The 17,354-nt window shown below is 38.9% G+C and overlaps 1 protein-coding gene across 6 annotated transcripts in view; it reads right to left on the bottom strand.

The window, feature by feature from the left end:
* Positions 1-17,354, bottom strand: part of SGCD (sarcoglycan delta) — a 438,990-nt gene that overhangs the window by 397,916 nt on the left and 23,720 nt on the right. For 4 of the 6 annotated variants that reach the window (XM_072400491.1, XM_072400490.1, XM_072400496.1 and 1 more), the window contains exon 1: positions 17,064-17,208. The exons of the other annotated variants lie outside the window; for them this stretch is intronic. The gene's annotated coding sequence lies outside the window, so the exon portion shown is untranslated. Of the gene's footprint in view, positions 1-17,063; positions 17,209-17,354 lie in introns of those variants that run through there. 6 annotated transcript variants of the gene reach the window in all.

Here is a 17,354-nt window from a genome sequence, read left to right as displayed (position 1 = left end):
CATTAAGTGATTTTGGAGAGGGTGCTTTTTATTTAGGTGACCCATCTCATATCAACTGCCAAAGCCAAACAATGATCATGGTGGTTGGTTCTTTCTGCTACAACTCTAGATATAATGGCAACCAGCAAGATGAAAGAGGAACTTCATTTCCACCAAGGGCAGCACTCTCCTAACCTTGTTATTAGTTGCCATAGTCCTGTATACATGACCAGCTTTGACACAATCCATTTGAAAGCTAAAAAGATCATTTGAGAGCTGTCATAAGAACACTGGCAGCTGAGACCCTTATCATCAGAGGTAAGTGTAACACATACAACATATGTGCTAGTAGGCAGAAAGTCCATAGAAACACAGCAGAAAACAAAATTGGTATGTTTTACACTTAAAGCACTTTAAGACAAGTCACCTGTGATCTGTGCACCTGCTTGCTGAGAAAAACTGGAGAGAAATTCATATTCAAAGTTCACTGAAGTCATAGCTTCAGATCTGATTTTAGCATTGTTATCTATGAGGATACTTGAGAAGACATCATAATTAAAGCACCTAGAACGTGCAGAGATGTTTTAATGTTTCTATAATGTTTGTTAGGAATTCTTAAAAGTTTAAAGAGTGAGCACTTTCAGAATTTGCCCCCAGGCAAAGCTTGGAATGAGTTTGTGCTTGCAGCCAGGGCTAAGGCAAACAATTACTGAGCATCATGGGTGAAGTGCTAAATATGGTGTCTCGGTTTTCTTTTTAAAATTAAAATTTTCAGAAGATACAGAAAATAACAGTTCTTTCTTGTTACTTTCTGTGAACTAAACCAAAAGCACAAACAATGTTATCTTTGCAAAACTTCCCAGAAAGTAAAGAAGAGAGATATACATGTTTGAGATCCAGCTTGGTTTGACAACCATGGCTTCCCAATAAATACATAGCGGTAAAGGAGAATAGCTATACTACGCCTGAAAATGTGTTATTCACAGGATTTGGATGTGAAAAAAAAACAACTGAAATGAAAACCAATACAGCCGCCATGTCTAGGGAATGAAAAGCTACAATTTACTACATTTTTGTTTTTGAGTTTCAGTATGCTTTAAAACAACCTCCATCGGAAGCAATCCTTGATGGTATATTGGTTTACTTATTACTAAATCTGCCTGCATTGTCATGTGAAGAATAATCCTCCTAAAAAGAATGAATAATCAAAAACAGTTTTGTGCAAACACACATAATTCTTCAGTGAATCAAGTCCAGGGTTATATATATCTTCTTTCTGCTCAAAAATACAGTTCCTATGTTATCACTGTGAAAATGGCAAACCCACTGTAAATTCTGATAGAAATGATCCATTTTGAAAGCATAACTCTGATCTTAAAACTATTGGCAAAAACCAACATAGTGAATTTGTCAAATAAACTTTCATTTATTCTTCTGTCACCTTTTAGATATTGTCACCGTCATTGTTATATTCCATTGTTTACTGATAATTGCTAGCAGTATGTCCCTTTCCATCAGCTGTAATGAAGTGCCTTCAGCCTGTAGTCACTGGACCAATTATAGTGAGTACATGTCCATCAATTGAAATTGCTTTTACTTTTCAAGTGCCTTGCTGTTTCTTCTTGCTGAAACCACTTGATCCATTTAACATTTTGCAAAGGAAGTCTTTCATTCACACTGTGGAAAAGACTTAGAATTTTTTTATTGGTTTAACATTGCACGGCAATGTACGGTTCAGAGGTGTACATTTCTCTTTTGCCCCTCTGTGATTTTTGGCTTTAATTGCCCATGGCAGTAGATCCACCTGTTGACTCTGATGATGCCGGGTAACCCAGAGGCCGACCTGCTTACTGCTCATGCTTTGGTTCGCTAACAAACATTATGTTTAGTATTACATGTTTATTAATAATGTAGAAAGTTCTTTCATCCCTGATAATTTAAAGACCTCTAACTGACGTAATTGACGTTACCCCAAAAGAAACGGTAGATCATTTAGGATTAAAAAGTGTTCTACAACTTTAATTAGGAGATAAGAACATTATGTGAAAATTAGGCTGGGTACACATGTCCAATGGCTCTGGCCCAATAGTCGGCTCAGGGCCAATATCGAACGAGAATCTGGCGTGTGTCAGCGCCCGTCGTCCATCGACCGAACGACCGTCCTGGCAGATCCACGGATGATGGACGACGAACGATTCTAATGCAAGGGAAGGGTAGAGCGCGCAGTAGGGTGCTGCTCTGTCGTTCTCCCCCAATAAACCATAACAGGAACTAGTTTTCCTATAAAAAGCTGCAGAAAAAAAATTAGAAAAACAAAACCTGTAAAAATATTAGTACTGAGATGTTTCATAACAGCCATGGATCAAAAGAAGCCTGGATTGGAAATCTGAATGTGATCAGGGATGCAATTGGAATTTTCACATTGTAGACTTAAAGAAGCCTCTTATAGTACTCCTACTGATTGTATAAAGTAAATTACAAAGCTCTGATTAAGGTAAAGTAAATGATAAAATAACCCCAAGCATTCCTTCAAATTCTACACATACATCTCCACTCTGTACAGGTCTTTATGATACAGCCTACTAAAAGCCACACAGTCCCGGTGGGCCACATATATACAGTAGCAATAATTTCTATGGAAAGGCCAGCATAATGATGGATGTCCCTTAATCCTAATAGAAGGTGGCATTTTCCTGCACACGCAGGTGCTGGTGTGGGCCACATCCCATGGAGTAGGTCAAATATATGGGATAAGGATATTAGGGAGGGGTGGGTTGGCCTCAAATGTTCTAAAATAATAGTTATGCTGTAAAACAAATGTATAAAGGCATAAACATAAAATTTACAATATGTAAAAAAATATTTGGAAAACAATGCAATAAAACTCCCTAAAAATACTTTACACTTCCCTTATAAAGAGGACCATTCAGTAACTTTACAAGCCTGTAAACTTTGCATAGACTTCAGCTTCAGCATGGAATAAAATGTTTGCACATTCCACTATGATGAACACCGTCAATTTTTTTTTTCCTGCATCCAGTACTATGTTACATTGTTTATGCTGAATGTGAGTATTTACCTGAGATTGTCCCCTGTTTGGTAAGCTATTAACGTTCTGGTTTTTCTAAGTGCCTCTTTGGTAGTTGGGAGGTTAACAAAACAATTTTGCAGATGTGTTTTATTGAAATAAAAAAGCAAGAGATGAACGCTCATCTTCCTGTTCCCACTTTACCATCTGAAAGGAGAAGAAATAAGGAAGGTATGACAGTAGCTAGCTTTACCTTTGGGCACAGAATGAGGAAGGAACGGGAATTGGAGAGCAGTGCCTGGCTGCAGAACACAAACTGCATAATACGCTTATTGGCAGCCGTCTGGCTAATGCCATGAAAAGTAAAGCGTAAGTAATGTAAACAGAGCAGCAGGTATCTCCGAGCTGCCACTGTGTTAAAAGAGTCATGAGAAAGACATTACGCTATAACAGAGAATAAAGAGAAGAAGCCATTTATGTGCGTCTTTTCTTTATTCCTTCTCAGCAAGAAACGTTTACAATTCTTCTAGCGTCTTGTGACTCTCCTGAGCGGAAGCTTTAATTATTATTTTGAAGCTTTAAATTTTATTTTACATTGTGCATTAAAGCCCTATTGTTATATATATCAAACAAATGTTTTTGCCAGATACATAGAAGTTTAGCAAGCTAGTAAAATGCAGCTTTGAAGCCTTTTCTGTATTTGACTCCCAAGAAAGTGTCGGATGCCTGCATTCACCACAATATTCTAGTTTTTTCCTAAAACTGCTAGACCATTGCAGGATTTAGCAGGGACTTATAGGTTAAAGGAAGGAAATACTGTTACTTTTAAAATGGACTCCTAAGTTTAATATTCAAGTCATAGTTTATTTGCCTTCTTCAACCAAGCTGCATCCTAACTTCCAAGAATTGGTCTAAAGTTGACTATATGCTTTTCAGGTTGATTATCAAATCTCATTTAAAACCATTTACATCCATGAGGTTCAAAAAAATGACACGCCATTATCACTCTAAATATGTAGTCCAGTGTTTTCCCCAGCACCTTTTAGCTGGGCTCTCCACCCGGCACTTTTCAGTGACCACCCAGCTGTTTTTGTGTAGTTATTGAAAAGTTGGGTCACAATACAGGGGCTGCCACCCGCCTACAATTTCTGCCCACCCAGCTTGAAAAAATTTCTGGGTTCAACACTGTAGTCCATGTTTGCTTTATGACTCTGAGTCACGAAAGGCCTGTACAATGCTCATCAAACATCACTAGAAATGAATAATAATTATTGCAGTTGATTATAATAAAAGCAATTGGTCAATTATCTGCAAAACAACAGGAATTTATCCATGTAGGTTAGTAAAGAGATCTACTTTATTATGAAAACTCTCAAAAACAGAAAATAACCTATAATGCAAAGTATACCAAAAGTATACCCACCCCACATATTTCCTGCATACGGAGGACCATATTATTCCAGCAAAGTGCATAAAGCATTTACAAAGTGCCGCCGTATCTTAATATTGTTGTCCGGCAAGAAACAAGACAAAAGAAGGCATCTCATGCATCAAATGGATGATTCAGAGTTATATAGACTTATCGCAGCATCATTCACGGATCTATAAACAAAACTATCTGGTTGTGAGGAATACCTTGCAGCTAAATTCTGCTGATTAAATTGGTGTTAGCGAAAATCTACATTTTAATTTGCAAACCAATTAGTGGGAATGAGGATTTTCAACCAAAATCATTAAGGCACTCATTGGTTATTATCTGTGTGAGGAACACTGATTTAAAGGTGAAATAGATATAGTTAAAGAAAAGTTATAGGTAAAATAGACCAACAAAAGTCTTCTCTAATGGCAATGGGCCCTCCCATCCAGCAAACTGTAAAGTATTACTGTGTACCTGGTTCTAGCAGATGCTCGTCATACCACCTAGGAGACCAGAAATTGCCAACTGCTGCAAATATTTTTTAAAAATGTCATAAATGCAGTTATGTATTCCTATAAAATATTTAAATCTATATTTACATTATATTACACTGTTATGATTACCTGAATGTATCCTAATAGTCTCCTTTCAAGCATTTACAAAAGAACTATGGTTGGAAGAAAGAGGACTAGCACCAGCCAATCAGGCTCTGCTTCATGCACATGTGTAAACAGGACCAGGGATCAGAGTGGGTGGAGTTGAGGACTTTGTGTCTTCAGGCTCCATCGCCGTCCAATGAACAGGGTGACAACACTGATGTATTATTTAGTCCTAACAAAGACAGCAGTGTTACCTTCCTGGCTGTGTTGAGTATGACTCACAAAAATTGCTGCACATAGGTACAAATTCTTAGTTACATCAGCAATAATCATTATTGCCTCTCTCAACCTTTTTACCCCAGAGGAACCCTTTAAAATATAGAGTTGGGTCAGGTGAAAAAATATCTCTAATATTAGTGATGAGCTGGAAGATTGTTCCTCTTGCAGTGGTGGCCACTGTCCCCCAAAAACACAGATACAATGATCTCATGTTGCTTGCCTGGAAAGTGGTGTTGGCTCAAGAACTTTGCAGGTACAAGTAACTGGAAGGTCGGTCATCAAGGTCATTAGGAGCCCAAGGAACCCCTAACAACCTCTAGAAGAACCTTAAGCCATGAAAACAGGTATACCTGCAAATGAAAACAGGGAATACTGACTTTCTTCAATGCAAAATCACAAAAATCCTCTGCTACTGGAACACTGACACTTCCGGAAGTGTTCATCGCCTTGGCTATTGCAGAACTCGCTGATTTTTCCTGCCACCCCCTAAGTAATTACTGTGCCAAACCACGAAAACATGTGAAAACACAGAATGAAAATCTGTCATTGGCAATGGTAATATCTCCAATTGTCTAAGTACCAAAGTGCACATGGAGCTACAAATAGGATTAAAAGAGAAAAACAGTCTAAAGCATAATGACTATATACATAACATAACAAATAGCAGATAGATCAGTTAAGAGATTAGTTATACGGATCCTTGCACTGCCTCTCCGAATAATTCCATAAATTATATATATATATTCTTATATTATTATATTATATATATATATCTTCATTCTACGTCATTACAGGCAGAGGTGTACATAGTATTATTTGACACTGTGTAAACCACATATGCATGGTATAGTTAGACTTGATTTACAATCGATGCAAATAGAATTTTATAAAGGGTTAGCTAAAAATAATAACTGAAAAGCAGGGTAGAAATGTATCTGTACATTAAACTGATTTCTACACGGGTAATTACACGCATATCCATGTACTTCGGTGAGAAGAAGCTTCTATTCTCTTGTTCTGCCAATGACTTGTGATATCAGAATAGACTTAATAGTATTTTAAAAGCAAATGTGTAAGTAGTTTAATTCTGGCAAACTAACAGCAAGACCTCACACCAGGTGGATGCACAACACGCCCGTACAGCATACTGAGAGCCCTAAAACCAATGGCATGTTATCATGCAATTATCTATATGGGTTCCTGCCAGCACCGCTGGACCTCACTATAACACAATAAAGCAGTGGGCCATCAATGAGGTCCACAAAGGAGACATAGAGACTCCATTTTATCCACCTATACTTTACTGCTGCCTTTCTCAACATTTTCAACACGAAGGAACTCTTGAAATAACTTTCAGGTCCTAGGGAAATCTTCTATAATCACTATGTTTACAACTCATAGTACATTCGTGTGGTGGTCAGTAGGAAGAATGTCTCATACATTGCTGGTCAGTGGGAAGAATGTCACCCTTACAGGTAGCTAAAAAAGTATTTGGCATCAGTGGTAATGGACCTGAGAGGCACGCATTACTCAGAACCCCTACCATTACAAGAACCCCTAGCAAGCTCTAGAGAATTCCTAGGATTCCATAGAACCATGGATGAGAAACCCTACTATACTGTCTGGATCTGTGGCTTCGGCAAGCTAAGTGTGTTTATTTTTCGGACTAGTAAACTGCTAGTTTACTAGATTCAAACCTCAAACAGGTTCCCTATAAAGCAGAAGGGCCCATAATCTTCCTTCCTACGGTTGTGACAAATAAAGTCTCTGCTTGCCCATCTTGTCCTAACCCATCTTTTGGCAATGTCATCAACTATGATCCAGAACCAGAGGAGAAGGGGATTGGTTGGGGAGAGGGTAACCCTTAGTAGATCCCTCAACACAAAATAAGCATTATATTCTTCTGGGCAGGGTCCTTTCCTCCTTCTGTGTCGTGTCTGTATCTGTCTGTCATTTGCAACCCCTATTTAATGTACAGCCCTGCGTAATATGTTGGCACTATATAAATACTGTTTAATAATATTATTAATAATAATAATAATAATAATATTCTGCCAGTTCCTAGGAAAATGGTGAAACTCTTTAAAGCAAAAGTTCCATGTGTTTGTATTCCCTTTCCCCTTGATCAACCTACTAATAAAAAAAAACTTAAATAAAACCTTCTATTTTTATTATAAACCTTTTTAAAGACCTAGTGACCAAGTCCTTGCAATGGTGGGATATCCATCATAGAATGCAAAATAACAGCACAGGTCCACTTTAAACCGCCATCCTGCTTACTAATTAGATTTGGATGCTTTTTTTAACCATGGAATAAATTATTAACATTGCTACATAGACAGCACTCATCTTTGCATGTTTACAGAAAGCCTGCTGAGTCTCTTCTGCCTTTATTCCTGGAATGCCAGATTCACTCAAGTGGATCTCCGAACAAAATTAATTTTATATTTTCGTTTCTACTCGGTGATAACGGTTCTGTTTGCTAAGAAATATATTCACCGCAGGGTGCATGGAGCTCAACTGAAGCAGCATACGAGGTCCACTGAACTTTACAGGGAACACACCAGGCGGTATAAATGTACAGAGTCCTAGTCAAATGCTTGTGTACACTGCATGGAGGATGTCTATGAGAATCAATTTATTCTGAATGCTATCTCAGGTAACTGTAAGGTGTCACCTGATTACCAGCTTTTATTGTTTTATATTATTGTTTACTTACAGTGGCTCTAAACCCTAACTGGATGGCATTGAGCTTGCTGAAGCAACGTATAACAATTACTGTACTTGTAGGACCATTCCATAACTAGAAGGGCCTGATCAAGTATCTTCATGGCAGGATCACCCTGTATTTTATAATTGAAAGCTGATGGTTCAACTTTTAATATATGAGATTATGAGATGAAATTAAGGCTGGCTTCACAATCATAATAAAGGACATGCACAAAGTGCAGCTGAATGCTCATTACTTTAATGCACATGACTCCAAGCCAGCAATTCACAACCAGGCTTCCATACAACCTAGGGTTCCTCCAGAGGTTGCAAGGGGTTCCTTGAGCTTTCCGTAGTTACAGATGTAACACCACCTGCCTGACGAATGTGTTGTGTTTCCTATATGTATGATTTATTTGTTTGCTCGCAGCCTGCAATTCAACATCTTACTTTTGACCTCTCTCAAGTCCCCTGATGAAGCTCCTAATGGTGAAACGTGTCGGGACATTGCTTGTTCTCAACAAACCTCTTAGGAATTTTGTGTCTAGCCTTTAGGTCGAAAGAACCCGCCTTACAAAAGTTGACGGGGGTGACCACATTATATTTGACCTGTTAAAATGTCATTAGTCTGAATATGAACATTCCGTTTCCACAGAATTATTGTCACTATATTGTGTATAACATGTTTTTCTAATACACTGCCGCATTGCACATACCCTGGCTTTCTTCTACGTTTTATTTTTTCTACTGACATTATCAGGGTATGCGAATACAACAGATCTAAATCATAGACATACTGACTAGCACTTTCCTCCACTTACTCTTTACCACTTGCCTGACACTAACAATCGTTTTAGCTGTCTATAATAGTGGAATTCCGCCACTTTAGGGGCATTCTTCACACTGACCATCGACATAAAGTGCATTTCCCAATACCTTTAATTTATTTCTGCAGGGTTCCCTGGGACCTGACAATTATTTTAAAGCTTCCTTTGGGGTAAAAAAGGTTAGGAAAGTCTGCTCTAAACTCCTATTTATTTATATCTTTCCCTAGATGCACATGAATCAGCAAACTGTTCTAAACCAATGAGCTGCCTAATACAATACATGCTAACGTGTGCAATATTCCACCAGCCAGACCTGACAAGTCTCATGAGGCTCTTGGTGTTCATATCAGAATTATTGTACATAAACTTATTAATAACCATTAACGTAACACCCCAGGGCCAGATTTCTGCATAAATAGAACATGGCTTAGGGAGACAGTGGCCTATCACAATGCTCCTGTTAGACAGAAAGAGCCTGATTTATTATAGAGCATGATAGATAGACTATCAGGGGAGACCCTAGTGATCCAGCAAACCTATAGTGGATCTGGTCCAGGATTGAAATTATTTGACAATAATAGCAAATGATGTTTCTAAAATCCACTTCAGGTTTGCTGGATCACCCAGGTTCCCCCATGATAGTCTATCATTCTCCAGTCAATGACCTGGAACACTTAAAGACATATAAATGTATAACTTTCAGTTTAACCTTGTTTCAATTATAAGTCATGACTTACTAAAACTTTGCACTTTGTACACTTCTGATATGTACCACTGTCTAATGAGTGGGCAGATTGACCACTGTGGAGTACTGCCCTCTAGTGGATAATTTGCAAAGTTTCATATTAAATACAATATAAAAAAATATGGTACAATATGGACATAATGATAATAATGTTCTAATAAAAGCATTGCTTTTGTTCAATTGAAAATGTAACATTACAATTGTAATGCATGTTATGTGCTCATTGGAAATCTACCACAGCTTTCCAATAATAGACACCCTTAGCTTTCATAGAATGAGTAATGGATCTATTTGTGAACAGTAAATCTCAGTACTGACTAATCCGGGTTGTGCAGGGTATGATCAGTACTTACCATAGTGTTAATGACACGGACTCTCCAGAGGACTATGCTGTGACAGTGTAAACAAGTACGTTCACTATAATGTCAGTTTGAGCCTAACTGAGCTAATATGAAAACTGAACTCACAAAGATTCATTAACAACAGCTTGCATTATCCATAGCAACAAGATTGCTTTTCTTTTTCAGGCCCCCATAATGCAGAGGAAACAAAGGGAGAATATGGCTGAAACCAGAAACCAGATAGAAGGATCGTGACACACTTGTCGAATTGTTGAGCAAGTTGTCACCATCAACAGGATTACCATTCATGTACACATATTCTATGTGTTGCTTCCCTGTTGAGTGTATGAGCGGGGCATCACTTCCGATCTGACGCAAATGATGCAGAATGTCAGTCGCCAGTGGTAATGCAAAACTTTGCTCATTGGCCTGCAAGTGACATAAAAAAAAGTTAAATGACCTAATAAAAATATGCCATGGGGCTAAATCACACTTGCCAGGGTCAACAACCCTGCCCATTTTTTATAGGATGGACTTATAAGAGTAATATTTTTCCCCTAAAAAAGTTTACTAATAGAGGGGGCTCATTATCTATAATGCAACCAAATGATCAGCTAAGAGAAAAGTAAGAGGAAAATAAATACTCTCAGTGTAAAAAGAAGCAAATCCATTCACATGTTTAGCCTGCCACAGAAGTATGATGGTGGCAATCTTTGTTAATAAAATATTGGACATTAAGGCAGATAGGGGGGCAGGAGGGGACAAATGCAGCCCCATTCACAGCACTTAGCATTCTCTATGTGTACAGGCAGGATGGAAGCATTTTACTGCGCCACCTGCTGGACACAACTGGTCCTGACTTCTAGTTTTCTGCCTATTCACAGATTTTGATCACTTGTATCAGTGATATGACTGCAAAAACTGCAAAACTTTCCTTACACATTCATTATAGTCTTTAGGAATAAAAGAATAGCAAGTGCAGGACAGATCATAAAGAAATTATCAATTTGATCTTAATTAGGCTCTCTATAATTGTTGAATCTGCTAACATAACTGTTCTAATAGATAAATAACCTGCATGTTTTGGATCAGTGAGCCATAAGGAACTGAAGCCAGTGGATTAGCAAGAAAGCCAGGCAGCTAGGAAAAAAAAGAGATCAACAACAGTAGATTTCGAATTTTTAACAGGACAGGTTTACTTTACCTGGAAACTGTCACTTCACCATAGTTCATTTGACTGCTGGATTCAGGTGCACACTTGCAAGTGTTTCTTAACCTGGGTTCTACTGAACCCCAGAACTCATCCAGAGGTTGCTAAGGGTTCCTTGAGCTATGAGCACTTTGTGTTTCTTAGGTCACTTTAACTGGCACCAATGATCTTTTTGGCTATCTGTAAGGGTGACCTTCTTCCCACTGGCCAGCAATGTAAGAGGCGTTCCTCCCACTGACCCCCAAGCTAAAGCACTGTGCTGTGGATATAGTAATTATAGCAGAGGTTCCCTGAAAGTTATCTCAAGGGTCCCCCCAATGTAAAAAGGTTGAGAAAACCCACTGACCCTTGTAGAAATGCTGACACTTCCTCTCACACATTGAGTACTAATGTGTACAGGAGACTAATATCAAAGCTAGACAGGTCAATATATTTCTCAACTGATATTTTAAAAGATGCTAAATTGTAATGAATGGTGTTTATACACTCACTGGCCACATCTTTAGATACACTTGTTCACCTCCTTGTTATTACATGTATCTAATCTGACAAACACATAGCAAGTCAATGCATTTAGGGATGCAGACATTGACAATAAGACTTGCTGAAGTCCAAACCAGTACCAGTGTGAGGAGTGTTTTATTGGCCCCACGTTTGGCCCCTTAGTACCAACTTAGCATCACTTAAATGCCACAGCCTACCTTAGTATTGTTGTTGGCCATGTCCATCCTTTTATGACTATAGTGTACCCATTATCTGATGGCTACGTCCAGCGGTGCAACTTATCACGTCATAAAGTCCAAATCATCGGAACCTGGTTTCTTGAACATGACAGTGAGTTTGCTGTACTCAAATAGCCTCCACAGTCATTAGATCTCATTCTAATAGAGCACCTTTGGTATGAGATGAAACAGAAGATTCTCATCATGGATAAGTAGTTGACAAATCTGTAGTACCTGTGTGATGCTATCATCTCAATATGGACAAAAATCCCTATCACCTTGTTGAATCTATGCTATGAAGAATTAGAGCAGTTCTCAAGGCAAATGATGGTCCAACCCCGTACTACCAAGGTGTGTGGGTGTATGTATAAATGCTGCTCATTTTTGAAAGTACAGCGCAATACCATATTTCACCAGCAGGTGTGCACTCCAAATAAAAAAGGCTTTTATATTACGGTACAAAACTTCCCATCACCTGACTTTTTTATACTCACATATAACCCCGATATTTCAAGATCCCCAAGTGCATCCAGTATCAAGCTGGCCCACACACTACCCATACATAACACCTTCATTCCAGTTATTTTGGGAAACTAATAGACTGTATGATTGAAAGTTTACAGTGGATTTAAATCCAGCTCTCTCCCGTATTGCTGTGTCCCCAGTAGGGAGATTGGCTTTCTTGTCTTATTGGCCATTGTCCCTGGGAGAGAAAGTGATGGGAAATCTAAAATAATGGGGCAGCAGAATAGGACCATAAGGGGAAATCTTACAAATGGTGGGGACAACTGTTTAGGATTTATCTTCATTTCCTGTTGTGAGCAGAAGGGGAAGTGAAGGGAAATCTCCCTAATCGGATACAGATGGAAAAAAATAATCTAACAGCAGGTTTAAAGGAAACAAAGTACACCTAAACTATGTGTGCTATACTCCCCACAATACATACCTCCCCTATTCATTAACATTTAGGTTCCATAGGATTCCAAGGGATGGACGTGTAGATAAAACTAGAAAATATAGTCAGCTATACTGGCAGAACCAGTGGGCTACCACAGTGGGAAATTGACAGATATTACAACAAAATCATTTTTGACTGGGAATTCCGTCATCTGTAGCCGGAGCCCCTCTTTTTTAAATTGAGCAGAGTTCAGTTAAAAGCTTATTCCAATATATACTAAGAAATTGAAAAAAAGATTATCCTGAGCATTTTCCATTTAGCAGAGTGGATATTCAAGTGCAGCCTAGGCAGAGAATAAATTGCTTCTAGCTCCTTCTTGATCAAAAAACAATATTTTAGTAAGAATTTTACTGCTGTTGTTCTTTTTATGACAGGCTATGAATATGTCTCTAATGCACTACTGCTTCCTGTCAGTCACAAATAACAAAAGTGCCGTATAAATTATCCGCCACAGTCACAGGAGGATGCTTTCAAACTTTGGCTGCTCTCACACCTTGTTCGCTGCATTGCAAATAAAATATGTATACATTGCTATGAGGAGAAGAGGGGGCCACTAACTGCGCTGTTTATACTGCTCTCCCCAAACAGCCAATTACAAATTCTCTGCAAATCACTCCAGACACAGATTGGAAATCTCTCTTGTAAGCAACCATTCCACATGTCTCACAGCCTCAGGAATACAGGCAGCTTTCAATGCGCAATTTACCATTAGCACGACAAGCGGAGCGTCTGCCGCTGATAGGGAAGAGTCCATGGGCACGACTCGCTTAGTACACATATAGGAGTACATTCACTACTAGAGGACAGGTAGAGAGACTGTACATTGTATTTCTATTATTCTATATGACAGTATATCAACAATGTGTCTATCTATCCTTCCATCCAATGTCTAAATATCCTTCCATCCAAAGTCAATCTATCTATTTAGCTTTCCATCTAATATATCCCAACATATCCCTCCATCCATTTCTATCTATTTATCCTCCCATCCAATGTATATCTGTTCTTCTATCTATCTATCTATCCTTCCATCCAATGTCTATATATCCATATATTCTTCCATCCAACTTATATCTATCCTTTCATCCAATGTCTACTATCTATCTATCTATCTATCTATCTATCTATCTATCTATCCATCTATCTATCTATCTGCTTTTCCATCCAACATCTGTCAATCTATCTCAGTCTATCTATCTAACACTCACTGTTTCTGAATATGCTGACTGCTTGGCTCACACATCGAACCTCTGTCTTCAACAATTTCTAAGTCACTCATAACTATTCATTGCTTTTCTGACTTTTTTCCTAACTTCACTTCTTCTTACTTGCTTCATGTCAGCAGCTAAAAAAGTATTAAAGGCAGCATAAAAACTAAGGCAATATCCAATTCATGCAGATCTGTGTAACTTTTCATCCAATATGTCCCAACCTATCCCTTCATCCAATGTCTATCTATCTACCTATCTATTAATTCTTCAATTCATTGTATATTTATGTATCTTTCTATCTATCCTTCCATCAAATGTCTATATATCAATCATACAAGGTCTATCCATCCATATATCCTTCCATCTAATGTCTATCTATCTATCTATCTATCTATCTATCCATCAATCCTTACATCCAAAGTCTGTCTATCTATCTGTCAATCTATATATCTTTCTATACAATGTCTATCCATCCATCCATCCATCTATACAAAGTCTATCTATCTATCTATCTATCTATCNATCCATCCATCTATACAAAGTCTATCTATCTATCTATCTATCCATCCATCCATCCATCCATCCATCCATCTATCCATCCATCTATACAAAGTCTATCTATCTATCTATCCATCCATCCATCTATACAAAGTCTATCTATCTATCTATCTATCTATCTATCTATCTATCTATCTATCTATCCATCCATCCATCCATCCATCTAATCTATCTATCTATCTATCTATCTATCTATCTATCTATCTATCTATCCATCCATCCATCCATCCATCCATCTATACAAAGTCTATCTATCTATCTATCCATCTATCCATCCATCCATCTATACAAAGTCTATCTATCTATATATCTATCTATCCATCCATCCATCCATCCATCCATCCCATGCCCATCTTTCTATCACCTCCTATCACCTCTATCACCTTTACCTATTAAAACATAGAAGGTCATTCATTAGGGATAAAGAGCAATGTGTGTATTGAAGTAACTTGTAACCCCACCACAAACCATTTCCTTTAAACATATGAATTTGAGTAAAACCTGGTTTAAATTCACAAAAAATACAGAAATGGTAAAAAATGGTAAAAAATGGTTTAAGAGGTTAACTGACATTACAATTACGTCAGTTAACTTCTTAAAGTACAAATTATTATAAAGATAATACCTCTGACATACAGTTACGATTACGAGTTGAGAAATAGTGGTGATTTGTCACGAACACACAACATATAATATAATATAATATAATATACATTTTAATATTTATATATATATAAAACACATGTATGGGAATTCAGACTAATATCTCAAGCCTAAGGAAGTGTCATTGTACCATCACACACAATTCAGCCCATTGATGTAAGATAAAAGTTGGCAAACACACTATTATCATCTGGATCAGGCTACAGACATGGGGGCAGGAGGATGTTGTTGGGAAATAATAAGCAGAGCTGTAGAATCTTGTACCAATCTCCATTATTTATTGTCCACCACTATAATTTATATTGGGATCATCTACCTGTGCTACTTATCCCATCCAGTAACCCCCACTCCATTGACATGAAAGTAAAATCTGGGGGCAAGCCCTTGCAGTTATGACCTAGCCCCTGGTTGTGGTGCCTGAAAGTGGTTTGGTCAAATGTCCGGCTTGCACAGATCATAAAGTTTCCACTTTGAAGTCTTCCTCCACCTGCTGCCTTCTTGTACAAAAAATGATGGAAAATCCAACAATGCCACTTTTTAGCAGTCATATCAGGAAGGAAGAATATGCAATCATGTGAAAAGATCACATTTTCAGAGTCTTTGACCGGTTGATCCAGGACATGGGCATCTGCCCAAACTAAAAAATAGTATTTCTATGTATATTCATCTTTGAGTTACATGACATAGAGTGAAAGAATGAAAAAGCAAACCTATATGCAACGTAACAAGACCTCTACCTCCGATAACCCAATCTGTCCTAAAAACCACACATCATTTTCATATTCCAGACTAAAATCAGGGGTGCCAATGCTTTTCAAGCAACAGATGTGCAAGGAACATCTAAGCAGTGGTTTCAAGTAACAGATGTAGCAGTAACATGCAACCAGTAGTACAAAGTAAACAGCAAAAGAAGAAAATAATCAGCAGATGAAAGTACTGAACAAAATCATTCAATTAGACCACAATGCTGATCCCGTGACATTCACACCCAGATAGAACTAAAAATCCCAGCATGCTGGGGCTTACAGTTCCTCTGCTATTAACAAGCCATATGTTACATTCCTCTATTCCATACCAAACTCCATATGCAAGAAGCTCCAGGCAATGGCAGAGAGTACTGTATGTATAATAAAATGACACCAGCAAGTTATATGACAATTATTGGAATATCAGCAGGGATACAATGCCATAGTCCAGGTAGGCAGATGATCCAGATTTACAGGTGATGGTCCAGATACAAGTACTGATCAGCAGCCATGGACAGTTCTCTATATAAGCAGATCTGGGCACAGCTGTACAATGCTATACAGTGATCATGTATATAGCATAAAGATCCAAATGTTATGTGCAGTCCTCATAGATCCCAGCTTGGGTACCATACTGATCCAACATGTTAGAGAAATACAAGCTTAGATATACAAGGAAATAGTGGACTGACAGATAACAATGTATATTAATATTGCTTCTTATTCTATTTTCCCACCAGCATACATATCACAGGCTGCCAGGATGGGATACCCACTGCTAGCACTGGCACCCCACTTTTATTTTATTCCCATACAGGAAAAACCAACTTCAAGCAGCCCATGCCCCAGTTTCAGGTCCCAGATGAAAGGCTCGGCTCCTCTGTGACCAGCACAGATTGCTAATTACACGGGCAGTGCCCAGCTACACGGTGCTGCCAGCTGACAAGTCACACACACCCGCTGCTGGCACTGCCATCTCCCATGCCCAGATGTGGGAACCAGCGGCAGCTGCACCCGATCCCCGCCACAGCCAGTCATGTCCCCGGAGCAGGAGGGGCCCGGAGCACTTACCTCGGTGTGCGGGCGGTGACAGCTTCTTCCCAGCTAAAGTCCGGAGCTCATCCACGGAGAGCGGCGGCCACAGGCTCCGGGAAAGTCCATGAGTAGCCCGGGAGCAGGACGGCCTCTGATCAGTCAGCACTCCCTCCTCTCCCCTCCCCCCATCCTCCTCCTCCATCAGCATCCCTCCCCTCTGCCAGCCTCACACTACCCAGCCTGTACACCCTGCCTGTACCCTGCCTGTACACCCTGCCTGTACCCAGCCTGTACACCCTGCCTGTACCCTGCCTGTACCCAGCCTGT

This window comes from Pyxicephalus adspersus, chromosome 2 (genome assembly GCF_032062135.1).
Source record: "Pyxicephalus adspersus chromosome 2, UCB_Pads_2.0, whole genome shotgun sequence".
Taxonomy (NCBI): Eukaryota; Metazoa; Chordata; class Amphibia; order Anura; family Pyxicephalidae; genus Pyxicephalus; species Pyxicephalus adspersus.
Note: the sequence above shows the minus strand (reverse complement) of the source record. Positions and strands in the feature narration are given on the sequence as shown.